The following is a 14562-nucleotide window of genomic DNA, read 5'->3' on the forward strand; positions in this document are numbered from 1 at the left end:
GAGAGAGAGAGAGAGAGAGAAGAGAAGAGAAGAGAGAGAGAAGAGAAGAGAAGCAGAGAAGAGAAGAGAAGAGAGACTACGAAGAAGGAAGGAAGAGAACAAGAGCAAGATAATAAAAGAGCGGCGCAAGAATGAAAACGAGGACGAGAGAGAGAGAGAGAGAGAGAGAGAGAGAGAGAGAGAGAGAGAGAGAGAGAGAGAGAGAGAGAGAGAGAGAGAGAGAGATGAGAGAGAGAGAGAGAGAGAGAGAATGTCATTAGGGGTGTTCTATGGTCTGTGTAATTCCCCCCCTCACCCCCCCAACCCCGAACACCCCCCTTCCCACACCTCCCCCGCAGCCTACACTCGCTAACCCTGTCGTTCACACCATTCATACACCCGCACGCCCGCACCTCGCACCAGCTGTGGTCTCGCCCTTAAAACACACGCCCCGTTCTAGTGAGTGATTTGCTCTCTCTCTCTCTCTCTCTCTCTCTCTCTCTCTCTCTCTCTCTCTCTCTCTCTCTCTCTCTCTCTCTCTCTGTCTCTCTTTTCTGTCTCATATTAAGGGAGATTAATTGGTTATGGTGAAATTATTTAGAGAGTATGAGAGAGAGAGAGAGAGAGAGAGAGAGAGAGAGAGAGAGGAGAGAGAGGAGAGAGAGAGAGAGAGAGAGAGAGAGAGAGAGAGACGAGAGAGAGAGACAGAGAGAGAGAATATCAGGAGTAAAGATCCACCCACTTGCTGTTCGAAACTCACTCCACCCACCACCTGAGCATGCCAACCTTCCTCCTCTTCCTCTTCCTTCTGCTCCTCCTACTCCTCCTCCTCCTCCTCTTCCTCTACCCTGGCCCACTCTCTTCACAACGCGCACCTGGGCCACTCATATCTGTGTGTGTGTGTGTGTGTGTGTGTGTGTGTGTGTGTGTGTGTGTGTGTGTGTGTGTGTGAGTGGGTGGGTGGGTGGGTGGGTGTTACGCTTGTCTGTCTGTTGTTCTACGGATATTGATACAAGGCAAACCTGTTAATACGGGATGAATTAGCAATGTGCCAAGTATTAAAAGACAGACCGGAGCGTCCAAACTAAAGGCCACTTGACTTCCTCTTGGGTTTTCCTTATCAGTTTTAAAGGTATGCAGGTTATTACCCTTTCATTGTTCCATCATTTAGCCTTTTTTTATATAAATGGTTAATTACTTTTCAGGTTGGTTCTTTCATAGATGTCTTCCTCGTTTACCAGATCCCCTTCGTGGCCCTCGGCGATCCTCCTCCCACGCCGCCACTTCCCCTCAAACAAGTTGGTACCGTCTTCCTCATCTTTAAGCTACTGTCCCCGCTCAGTCTCTCTCTTTCTCTCTTTAAGAAATTTACAAGACTCGTACTTAATTAACTCCCCTACTTGTAAATAGCCGCGTTAGTCTATTCTGATCTCCACAAAACCAGACCAAATAGTCCCTTCCACTGCATTGGTAACCTCACTAACTCTACATTTTCCTCGCCTTACTTTAACGTGTCTCTTGTACATTTAGTTAAGAAGTTAATCGTGAAAAATAAATCAGCTTTACAAAGGGTCTCTACTCTAAGGATTCCGCATGAGTTCTGATAACTTTATTAGCCACTATGGCCCTGTCCTCCCATACTGGTACTTCCCATACTAAGGGGTTTGGGATCATGGGCGGAATTTTATTGAGGGGACACACCTCCCGGAAATAGCCTTACTCTGTCCTTGTGGTGTAGCCAGTCGTGAATTATCTAGGCTGCGGAATCTAATATTGATAGTTGGTCTTTACGACTGTCCTTACACCGAGTGACAGGCAAGGCAGTGACTCCACAATTATGTCAATGATAAAGAAATATTCCTCGTTTCATAAGATTAAAAAACTTATCTATCCAATCTGTACCCAACTCCTACTTCCTCAGGCACCCACCGGGGCTTTAACCATCACCCAGACCTCGCACCGTGGCCCACCTATACCCCCCCACCATCAGCCACTCTCTACCCTCTCCCTCGCCCCTCCGCCCACCGCCTCCTCCGTGCCATCTACTCGTCCCTCCCTCCCTCGATTGCCAAGAACCTCCCAGACCTTCCTCTGTTTATGTGGCGCAGGAAGCTGATGAACCCTCTCAACTGGCGGTCACCACACCCTCTGTCCGACGACAACATCATCGCCCACAATAACTCCTGCGAGCACTCCAACACAAAGGCAAAAGAGAGAGCACATTGTAAGTATATATTGCTTCTGAAGGCGCTAGAGAAGATACGAATGCCATATATTTGCACATCCCAGAGACACATTGAAAGTAAAGCAGTGACATGGCGGGGAAATGAGGAGCAGGATTAATCAGCTTCGGAGGTTTTGATCTCGTTTGACTCTTTTACCTTCCCCTCTCTCCTCTCTCTCTCTCTCCTCTCTCTCTCTCTCTCTCCTCTCTCTCCTCTCTCTCTCTCTCTCTCTCTCTCTCTCTCTCTCTCTCTCTCTAGCATCTTCTATCGCCTAGCTCCCTCTCCTTGTCCTCCCCCGCCTCCTCTTCTCCTCTTCCTACCTACTCGTGCGTCCTCCACCCCTTGTATGTGTTTGTTTAACCTTCAGCCTCTAACTCAATTAAAAGCTCGCCCCTCGTGATGGAGTGAGTGCTAAAGCCAGTCTTTTGGGCCGTAAAACGCATGTTAGTCTGCCTGCCCCGGGACCTCAAGCTCTCTGCGCGGCTATTACCAGTCAGCCTCAAGTGGTTCCTCTTCCTTTCCTTATCCTCCTTCTCCTTTTCCCCTTTCTTTTTCTTCCGCCGCTTATCGCTTCTCCTCCTCCTCCTCCTCCTCCTCCTCCTCCTCCTGCCTCTCCGCTTTCATTCTTCCCGTTTTCTTTCTTCCCTTTCTAACCGCAAAAAATAAAAGGACGCAAGACGTGAAATTTCTGATAAATATTAGATGCTACCCGATCTATTTACTGTTAAGCCATATTTCTCTCTTGAGTGTGCACCAAATATTATAGTGATCACGAGACAACCCGGAGAAAAGAGAAATAGCGAAGAAAGATATACGAGGCAATGGATTATCAAATTAGGAGTAATGGAAGTAGCGCGCACTTAAATATAATCAATACAATAAACGACTACACCAAAGGGAACAAAGGTGAGCTAAAGGTTAAGAAGACTTCTCGCACTTTACCTTCAACGAGGAAATTTATCTAAAAAAAGCTCGTATGAAATAATTATGTTTAAAAAGATTAACTTATCTCTAAAACTCAGAGCAAACAACAAGAATGGTTCGAAAGCACGCCACAGACGCTCCCTCCCTAAGATAAGCACATTAAGACCACTCCAATAAGGGTGTGTTGGTGGTGACCTGGTGACCTTTAGTTGTACACATTACATAAATACGTCATATACAAGAAATATGGACATGTGAGGTGAGAGGCCGCTCTCCTTCCCCTGCCTGGATGTTACCTGGAATGTTAGGAGAAAAAATATATTGTGAAGATTGGTGGAAGAGTAAAAACTAAAGTGAGATGTGAAGAAGATTCAGCTGCAATACAATCTGCAACCAATTCTAGAAAAATTCTTTATCTGAAATCAATATTATATTAAAATATATATTTAGGGGTAAACTACCTCCATTTATATATTTGCACAATATAACATACAAACTCTAGGCAAAAAAAACATTGTTATGGAATTAAAAATACAATTAATTGTTACTGCGAGCACTAGCAAAAAAGTAAATAAGTAAATAAAGGTCAATGTATTGTCTATCGAATTCTACGTGGACAGAAGAATAAAAATCGACATTACTACATTACTCAATCTATAAGATATGGGCGCGCCAGCATGCAAGACGCACCACATCAATATGCATCCATATCATAACACAACAAATGGAGGCAGAGGAGTAAACACGCTGCACAACACCACTCGTTATATTTCACCACCAACGCGACACTCGGGGGCGCGTGGGAACATTCCTCGGACCACACAGCTGCCCTGGCGATCCCAGCCTACACACACACACACACACACACACACACCACGCATTCACAACACATTCCAAGCACAAACACCAACACCAAGCAGTCATCAGTCCGCCATTACCGGGCCTCCATAACTCAGCGACTTCCCGCTCAAGGAAAATGGTCAATACTGACTTAGGCCTACCATTTCCCAGGCATCTCCCATTTTCTCCAATAAAGAGGTCAGAAAAGATGGCAGTTTGGATTCCCTCCAGGCGGAGAATAAACAGCGGTGATTGGTCAGGAGCCATCCACACTTCCTGACAGGACCTTCAAGCCCCTCCCCTTTAAATTACACCAACCAATCCCCGGGACCATAGGGCCGGGTGTGTGTGGTTCCGCCTCACCCACCTTTATGGTGTCTAGTCGGTCACGTCAAGACTATTATTCCATCTCGCTGCCGGATATGAAGTAAGCACGGAAATGCCTCGTCTCCGGAGTGACAGTAACGCGGCCAATCCCCGTAAGGCACCTTCCTCCCCAGCAGCCATCGCTCACGCTGATTCATTAAGGTTGTGTTTTGTGAAGTCTCTCTCTCTCTCTCTATCTCTATCTCGCCGAGCGGAAAGATTTATAGCCGCCGTCACGGGACAAGTTATTAAATTAAAACTCTACAACAATGGGATAAGATGCCTTCCTGTCCATTGTTTCGGGCGAGAGTAATGTCGGCGTGTGTTCCGCTGTGCTTTCAACCGGCCATCCCAAGTACCGGCACGGAGATCTCGTTTATAAATAACAGGAGACGCCTCACCCTATGGCAGCACGGGAGAGGCGGCGACGGAGAGCAGATGACGCGAGCTTGGATTCAGTAAGTGTTGTTGTAACGCCATCCCGTTTTCTTTATCACTACAAAGGGATCACAAATACTGCCAAGTGTATGCAGTTGGTGATCGGAGGAAGTTTTTCAACGAATGAACTGCGATTTATGCAGTAAAAATAGGTATTTATTGAGTGAGTAACACCCGAGGAGGGTAACAAAATGAAGCATGCCTCCCGCCGAGCGACGAGTGAGCAGTGCTGTTGTGGAGGTCCCTTTGAGTTGCCTAGCCATTATAACTAGGTGTGTGTGTGTGTGTGTGTGTGTGTGTGTGTGTGTGTGTGTCTATACAACACATATATATATATATATATATATATATATATATATTATATATATATATATATATTATATATATATATATATATATATATATATATATATATATATATATATATATATATATATATATATATATATATATATATATATATATATTAATTTATTTATTTCAAATTTAATTTATCTATTTATTCCTAGCTGTATATTAAAGGCATGGTGGCTAAGAGTGGCCCATCCATCACTGGCAGGGGCGCATACTTCCCATATCGGGTACATAACGCATTCATTATTTACTGATCCCAAAAGTATTAGCGCACAACCCCTTTTATCTGGGCATGAAGGTGAGGGATCGGTAGCAGTCCTCTCACTGACCAACTCATTAGTCAGGCGGCCGTGTGGACGTGTCTCCGGCAGGCCGGCAGCGAGGGGCCGCGGGCCAGACCCCGGCCTGGCTAGCCCACCCCAACCCGCCTCTCACAGCACACGGAAATTAAGGTAGCCAATTCAGTCACTCTGGGATGAGTCACACATTCACTATACCTACACCATAGAAAAACCTGCGATGGGAAAAGATATCTGCTATAAACCAGCCAGCTTTCAAACAAAGAACACAAACGAAATATGCATTACGTCTTTTAATGCAGCTTAATTATGTGTTACTACTGTCCAGTAATAGTTATATATATGGTGATGGTAAACATTATTAACTTAATCATTATAATATTATTCAGTGACTTTCTAAATACAGAAGTTGTAGAGGTTATGTTGTCACCTACATCTGCACAATAAAATCATGTCATTAAACCTAAAGCAACCAGGAATATTTTTTTCCTTATATTTTCCCTTATGCATTATGTATAAATAACTCAATATCCATCAGTTTCTTTTAGAAAATAATTCGACTATAGATCTATTTTATCTTTCTATCATTTTATTCTCCCACGTGGTTCCCTCTATACCAACATTCCCTATCTATCAAACACTCCACGTTTTTCTTCCCATCATCCCTCCTCCCTCCTTACTGCTCGTCGTCCCTGCCTGCAACAGCCTCTGAAATCCTTCTAAAACGACCCATGGTCCATCCTCCTTCCCCCTAACCTTCTAGATGGCGGTGTGTGTGTGTGTGTGTGTGTGTGTGTGTGTGTGTGTGTGTGTGTGTGTGTGTGTGTGTGTGTGTGTGTGTGTGTGTGTGTGTGTGTGTGTGTGTGTGTGTGTGAGAGAGAGAGAGAGAGAGAGAGAGAGAGAGAGAGAGAGAGAGAGAGAGAGAGAGAGAGAGAGAGAGAGAGAGAGAGAGAGAGAGAATCACGGCAAACAAACGAACAGACACAAACAGACAGACAGACAGAAAGAGACACACAGATAGAAAGACACACGCACGCACAGACACAAACACAGACGACCAGCAGTGAGTCCGCCAGCCAGCCAGCCACGCACGCACGCACGCACGAACACACACACACACACACACACACACACACACACACACACACACACACACACACACACACACACACACACACACACACACACACACACAGAGAGAGAGAGAGAGAGAGAGAGAGAGAGAGAGAGAGAGAGAGAGAGAGAGAGAGAGAGAGAGAGAGAGAGAGAGAGAGAGCAGAACGCCTCTGGGCTCAGCAAAGAGGGATCGATTGGCTGCCGCGTTTAGGAGAGAGAGAGAGAGAGAGAGAGAGAGAGAGAGAGAGAGAGAGAGAGAGAGAGAGAGAGAGAGAGAGAGAGAGAGAGAGAGAGAGAGAGAGAGAGAGAGAGAGAGAGAGAGAGAGAGAGAGAGAGAGAGAGAGAGAGAGAGAGAGAGAGAGAGAGAGAGAGAGTAAAGAGAGGAAAGAGAGCAGAGGATCAACTGGTTGCTACGCTCACTTCCAAAGGGCAGCGAAGAGCACCCAAAAGCACTAGGCCCTCAGTAGTGTGTCCTGTACGAAGTCTTTTGGTCCGTTGTGTTCACCTTTGGGGAAACTCGATTCCCGACGACAAGCGCCTCGCCACCACCACCTCACAGCCACCGCGCACCCACCACTCTCCCAACAGTGACTCTTTTTACGTAAACTTATTGCATTATCGACATTATTTTGTTTGTGTTTTTGCGTATTTGTCCACAACTCACTTGCAGTTTCATCGTGTTTCAGTTTATTTTATTTTTTTTTGTATTTTCTTTCTCTAGGTGAGGAAATGTTTTCAATATCCGGTTGATATTATTCCGATGTGCTTCACTTTAAAGTTCATTGTTTACTTGATGTCTTAATTCCCTTTCTTTTCCTCTACATTTATTTTGCAACACGACCCTTCCCTTCCTACAGACACTTATATCTCCATTCGCCCTTTCAGTCCTCCCTGCAAGACCCAATATTAGTAGTAAAGTTAAAATTAAATAAAGAGAGAAAAGAAATGGTGACGTCGTAGTAGGATATTTCTGAATGAACCCAAGAACCTAACAAAAACACGGAACCAGAAACAGACAAGAAAACAATAACAAAAAATAACCTAACAGGAAACGCAATAGTTCTGCTCAAGGGGAAATTATGACTACGAAGAAATAACGTATAACTTAAGAATGTTGATGGCAATGTACACTGAGGGCCTTGTGAGGAATCCGGCGAGAGAGAGAGAGAGAGAGAGAGAGAGAGAGAGAGAGAGAGAGAGAGAGAGAGAGAGAGAGAGAGAGAGAGAGGAGGGTGGATGTGTGTGTGTGTGTGTGTGTGTGTGTGTGTGTGTGTGTGTGTGTTATCTATGCAGGCAAGGTTACAGTGTTGATATTATATTTCTACGAAAATTTTGTCTGCGTGAGATTTGTCTGTACACTGCATGCGAGTTTGTTCGTTTGTACGTGAATTCTGTCTATACATGCGTGGTGTAAAATGTGTCTGTGTGGTGGTGGTAGTGGTGACGGTGGCGGTAGTGGTGGTGCGTGTCTGTGCGAGAGTTTTGTCTGTGGGTGCGTGTTTTGGATGCGTGCGTGTGGTGGCTGTGGTCGGGGCCGCCGCGGGACTCGCTGTGGGTTTTATCGTGTCGGATAGAGCAGAGTTATGGCCGGACCAGATATTACTCCAGATGCTGAAATTCGTTTGTGTAATTATAGCCCTCGGGGACAAGCTATTATTTTATTGGATATTTTCTTCGTGTGTTTAGAAGGCGCAAGAGTGTGTAGTGGTGCGCAGGTGGTCTCTCTTACTCTTTTTTAAGGCCTGTGGGCATCTCCAGTCTTCTATATACGTGTGAGTGTAAGTGTGGATGTGGATGGAGTTCCCGCGAGAAGAAATGTGGGTTCGCGGAAAACTTACATGCACGTAATCATGTGTGCATCTGAATTCACTGTAGGTGCGTGTTTGCATATATGAACATATGAGCGCGCCTAAGTGTGTATATCTAGTAACACGTACGCATAACAGTGCATATGAGAATTTATACGTACAAAGAAGTGTGCCTAAACTTAACAGCGAAATGTGTGTTGGGGATAAATTCTCGTATACTTGTGTGTTCTCGCCGCCGAGCAAGCATCACCTCACCCACTTTAGTCTCTTGCCAATATACGAAGGAACTTTTTGTGTACCATTTTCCCGACTCTTAAGCAACCGGGGACACGGGAAGCACTGATCACACGGCACGCACCAGACTTTCTTTGCACAGCGTGGCGGCGCGACCCTTCCTCCCTCATAAACACGCCGCGCAGGTGGTGTACGAGCCGTCACCGACTACCAAGTTAATGCCTTCTGAGGACTCTAAGAAACACCCACGCTTCACCCCCCTTTCACAAAACACACACACACACACACACACACACACACACACACACACACGAGAACAAACCTTGTACCAGTACTCCACCCACTACCAAGTCCTTGTACTGGTGAAAGCCTTTTCCTCGTTAAGATTTTTTTACCATTGTAATGTAAAATAATGGTAGGCGTGGGTCTAAAAGAAGCCCCACTGCATTGCCCTCCATTCCCCATCAGTAGCCTCTTCAGCCCGGCCTCGCCTGATCAGGTATGCCTTTCCCATACAAAGAAAATATTTTCAGAATTGCAGAATAGCCAGACGGTTGGCTCATTCCCATTGACGATGCAACATATGTACGAATCAAGAGTTCAGGTTCCGCGGCCACCCACACAACACCTACCCACTCCTTGCCTCTCACAGGCAGGGCAGGTGGGCTAACAGGTAGGCAAGTAGGCAAACAGAGACAGAGCCAAGGAGATAGGCAGGCAGCCAACCAGCTACCCAGCCACCCAGCCAGCCAGCCAGCCAACCAGCCACCCAAACAACACGCCAGCAAGTCAGCCAGCCAACTACCTACCCAGCCAGTTATCTAGCAAGCCAGCGATCCAATTACTTAGCCAGACAGCCAGACAGCTACCAAGCCAGGAAGCCAACCATCCAGCTACCTAACCAGCAAGCCAACCCTCTAGTTACCTAGCCAGCCAACCAGCCAACTACTACCTAATTAGCCAACCAGCCATCCATATACCTACCTAGCCAGACACTCAGCCAATCAACCGAGCAGTCAACTATCGGGCAGGACACAAAACCAACAAGGCTAACCATCAAATTAACCACCGCATATCTATCGACTAGTCATGCAACCTCACACACACACACACACACACATACACACACATGTACATGTTATCAGTATCATTTATCATAAATTAATATACGTTATACTTCTTTTTTACAGCTGTTGTTGCTGCAGTTTTTCTTCTTGTTGTTGTTACAGTTTATATTATTATCATTATTATTATTATTATTATTATTATTATTATTATTATTATTATTATTATTATTATTATTATCACCGTCATCCCCATCATCATCATCGTCATCATCAATGTTCACGACCATTCCTAATGCCGAAATACTATCAGTCTTTCGAGAGAGTACTTCCCTCTTTGGACACACACAGGAAGGTCTTGGGCTGACTCTTCCATGACTACATCCTCAATTCAATGAAGCCGTGTTGCAGCGCCAATATCTGCAACACTTTGCCATCCATCACAGGCCTTTTATCTTCTGTACACGAAGTCCTGGTGGTCGCTCCTCTGTCACTGTCCTTCGCGTTTGTTTCTCAGCTTTTAAAATGAACATAAAATCGGTCTTTGTTCCTTCGGGCAGTCGTCACTCCCTCATCTCCTTTAACTCAACGCTCTCATTGTTCTGAAGATGAATCTCCTAAACCATCCTTCTCCCAGTATGTTCTTCCTCTCCTTTTCCTCTGCTCCGATTACTTCCCTCTCTCCTTGGTTATGTCCTGTTTTACCCTTAATTTCATAACAATTTTCCCTTTTATTGCGTTCTCTGTCAGCATCACCTCTTACGGACGGCGATATCCCTTGTCTCCCATCTCCTTAATTTCTCGTAAACCAGAAACTCGGCGATACCTGACCATCAGTAGAGAGTCGACATGCTATTATCACCTCAGGAACGTCATACCGAATGAGAGAACACACACACACACACACACACACACACACACACACACACACACACACACACACCGATGACCCTCTAATCAACCATCGTCACAGCAGCAGCATCCCTCCCCGCCGCCCGTAATACCTCTAAACAGTCATTCCCAATTATCTCCCCCCTCACCTCCCTCCCGCTCACTATCACACTAACCAACACAACACTGCACGATTACCATTTTCCCCCTCCCCTCCCCATTACCACCCTTAATCAACCGCAAACCCTCCCCTTAACTAAACCCCCTACGCCTATTACCCTCGCCTCACCCATTACAACGACCACTCACTACCACCACGGGGCGTGTGCGGGCGGGAGGAGGCGGAGGTTTGGACGGGAGCCTCCAAGCCAAGCCCATGCAGCAGCGAGAAGGCTCTGACCGCCTATACTGCCGCCTCTTGGATTAGTAACAACGCAGTTAAGCTTGTCGCCATAACTTAACTGTCTGGGGCCAAGGGAGCAAGGTGGTAGGTGGAGGAGAGGGGAGAGGAGGTGGGGGAGGAGAAGAATGAGCGGATGGGGAGGGGGAGGTAAGAGATAAGAAGAGAGGTATAGCACAGAGGGAGAGACACACTGTGGAGGACGAGGGGAGGAGGAGGAAAGGGAGGAGAAGGAGGAGGAGGAGGAAAAGGAAGCAGAGTTGGTGGTGGAGGTGAGGAGGAGAAACAGGAGGAAAAGGAAGAAGAGGGTGGGGAGGAGGACTGTGAGCTAAGGGAGGAGGGAGTTATGCTGCAAAATGAAGACAGCTTGAAGTGTTTTTTTTCTTGGTTGTGAGGAATGAAGTGGTACGCCGTAGTTGATTATAGTAATGCGACAAGGAAGACGCGGCGTAGGTATGTTCGGGAGGGAAAGTGGAATTCACGTGTGGGTGGAGGAACTATGAATAGGGGGCGAGATGATGGATGGAGTGTGGAGTGCGTGGATGCAGTGTGGAGAGGAAAAGGACGAGGTACGAGGAACAAAGGTGCGTTAGAAGACTGAGACATCACTTAAGAAAATTGCTGTGTTAATATAAATTGCAAGAAGCCCCATAAAGTATCCTCTGTTGAAGTTATAAGACAAAAAAAACACGCAAAACTTATCGACGGACAAAAAAAAAAAAAAAACAGAAGCTAATCAAAGAGATATGATGCATGTCGTCAAATCTTTCTTCGAGATTAAAAGAAGTAAAAAAAAAAAAAAAAAAAAGAAGGGGGGGGACACTCACATATGTAAATCAACGACATAAACATACATACAAATCAGGTGAAAATGACTTCCACATGACGATTACTTTTGTGCGAACAATAAACAAACCCGGAGGAGGTACTTGCCCTCACCTTGACACACCACGACGACCTTCTCACCCCCTCACCCCACGCACACCCTTGCAGTTCGGAAGGAGAAGAGGGAGAAGAAGAGGGAGAGGAGGGACATGGGTGGGGATGAAAGGGTGAAGCATGTCCCTTCGTCACTAAAGTCACCGTAAAAATTTGCATATCATTTTTCCATAATTATGTAAATAGAGAAACGCTTTTTTAACCCACCGCCTCCTGACGCGGCAGTGATTCCCTCCGTCATCTTATAACGTAAATGATGACGTTTGTTGCTCATTTCCCCCAATTATTTTCAAATTTACACGGCCTCGTAAACACGGCTGAGTCTACAGGAGGATGGAGGAGGGCGGGGCAGGATGACGAAGCAGGAGGGAGGGAGAGAGGAAGAGAGGAAGGACGGAGGGAAGGACAGGGAGGGAAGGAAAGGGAGGACCTGTTGTATGTATGTGTGTATGTGAGAGAGAGAGAGAGAGAGAGAGAGAGAGAGAGAGAGAGAGAGAGAGAGAGAGAGAGAGAGAGAGAGAGAGAGAGAGAGAGAGAGAGAGAGAGAGAGAGAGAGAGAGAGAGAGAGAGAGAGAGAGAGAGAGAGAGAGAGAGAGAGAGAGAGAGAGAGAGAGAGAGAGATGAAGGAAGGGAAGGACAAAGATATGGAACTAAAGCTGCAAGGCGAGGGCAGGACGGAAAGGGGTGTTGAGAAGACGAAAAGTAAAGATCAAATACTGTCAAGAAATAGAAAAGTAATGACGAAGGAATGGAGCAAAAAGAAGAGGAAGGACCAGAGGGGAGAGAAGGATAGCAGAGGAGATGGAAGAGAGGAGGAAGAAGGAAGGAGGAGGAAGGAGGAGGAGGAGGAGAAGGTAAATCAACGAAGGGAAGAGGAGATGGAATAACATGAACACAGGAATGAGAAAGATGAAATTAAGTGGAGGAGGATGGGAGGGTATGAAAAGAGATTGGCGGTGAGTAAAGAAGCGAAAAGGAATGGAATGAGGGCGTAAAGAAAAGTGGAAAGAGGTGGAAAAGATGATGATGATGATGGGAGGAGAGAGAGAGAGAGAGAGAGAGAGAGAGAGAGAGAGAGAGAGAGAGAGAGAGAGAGATGAGAGAGAGAGAGAGAGAGAGAGAGAGAGGGAGAGAATTCTGTGGAGATCAAAAAGAGACTAAAAAGTAATACTAGTAGCAATAAGAGGAGGAGGAGGAGGAGGAGGAGCAATGAAACTACGATGACGATGAAGAAGAAGAAGAAGAAGAAGAAGAAGAAGAAGAAGAAGAAGAAGAAGAAGAAGAAGAAGAAGAAGAAGAAGAAGAAGAAGAAGAAGAAGAAGAAGAAGAAGAAGAAGAAGAAGAAGAAGAAGAAGAAGAAGAAGAAGAAAAAGAAGGTTAAAAAATAATGATGAAGCTTACGTAACTTTATATATGTTGACAAAGCTTAAATTATACTGCTGATATACTTATATGGAAGCAAGTTTGAAGAAGTGCGATATCTCTGTGCTGTGTATATTACGGGCTACAGGAACTGTGCCTTGTCGCGCACGAGGGGAGGGGAGACAAGAGGTGTGTGCAGGGCTCGGCTGATGGACGATTCTACTCTTTTAGCGTTTCATTTCTGTCACCTCAAGCCTGACATATACGCACAAGCTGATCGCTGCAGTCTCACATCCTGGATAAAGCAGGAGCAGACACGTATTCCAAGTGAAGTAAGATATACTAAATTTCTCACTAATCCTACGAATGAAAAATACAATTAGATTTACTTCCATAATATTCACCATTAAGACACGGAATCTTAAGAAATCAACAATATTTCAGCTAAAAACAAACTTACAAACGAACAGTCAGTCACTTCCATTTCAATTTATTTTACTGAATGTTTCCGTTTTCAGTAGTCAAAGTAAGCATCTGTAACACCTCATCCCGAACACGCTGCGACACCCACGTTGCAACATCCCGCACGTCCCTTGTTCAAGCATTAGGTCCGCCGCCGCCATCTCGTGAGGCTGACAAAAAGATGGGTGTATTCCTGGCCCTACGGAGATGCAGGCGAGGTTGGAAGAGAGTCAAGGGAGATTATTCATGGGCGGAGGGAGGAAGGGAGGGAGGGAGGGAAGGAGGGAGGCAACGAAAGGAGGAAGGAACGGTGTGTGTGTGTGTGTGTGTGTGTGTGTGTGTGTGTGTGTGTGTGTGGTGTGATGAGGGGAAGACATGGCATTGAGAAGGGAAGAAGTAAAACTGAGGTGATAAAAAACACTGAATCTAGCCGGCAGAAGATATAAGAGAGAGAGAGAGAGAGAGAGAGAGAGAGAGAGAGAGAGAGAGAGAGAGAGAGAGAGAGAGAGAGAGAGAGAGAGAGAGAATGGTGGGGGAGAGAGATGGGCAGAAACAAAGAGACAGACGCAAAGACAAGGACACGAATAAAGAAATAAGAAGAGGGCCAGGCAGGTGAGTATAACTTGCTTGGTGTCACTTAAAAAACATTTATCAGGAAGTAGTAAGCGGCTGCAACACACTGCTGTTACAAATTTAAACGTTCTCGTCTGCTTCTGCCAGCACGTGTTCAATGAGTGTGTGTACCTAGTCTCCTACACACACACACACACACACACACACACACACACACACACACACACACATACACACACATTCCAAGCGCACATAAAAGTTCAGAGCCAGTGTGAACGTCTCGTATCA

Source organism: Scylla paramamosain, chromosome 16, assembly GCF_035594125.1.
Source record: "Scylla paramamosain isolate STU-SP2022 chromosome 16, ASM3559412v1, whole genome shotgun sequence".
In the NCBI taxonomy this organism is placed as follows: Eukaryota; Metazoa; Arthropoda; class Malacostraca; order Decapoda; family Portunidae; genus Scylla; species Scylla paramamosain.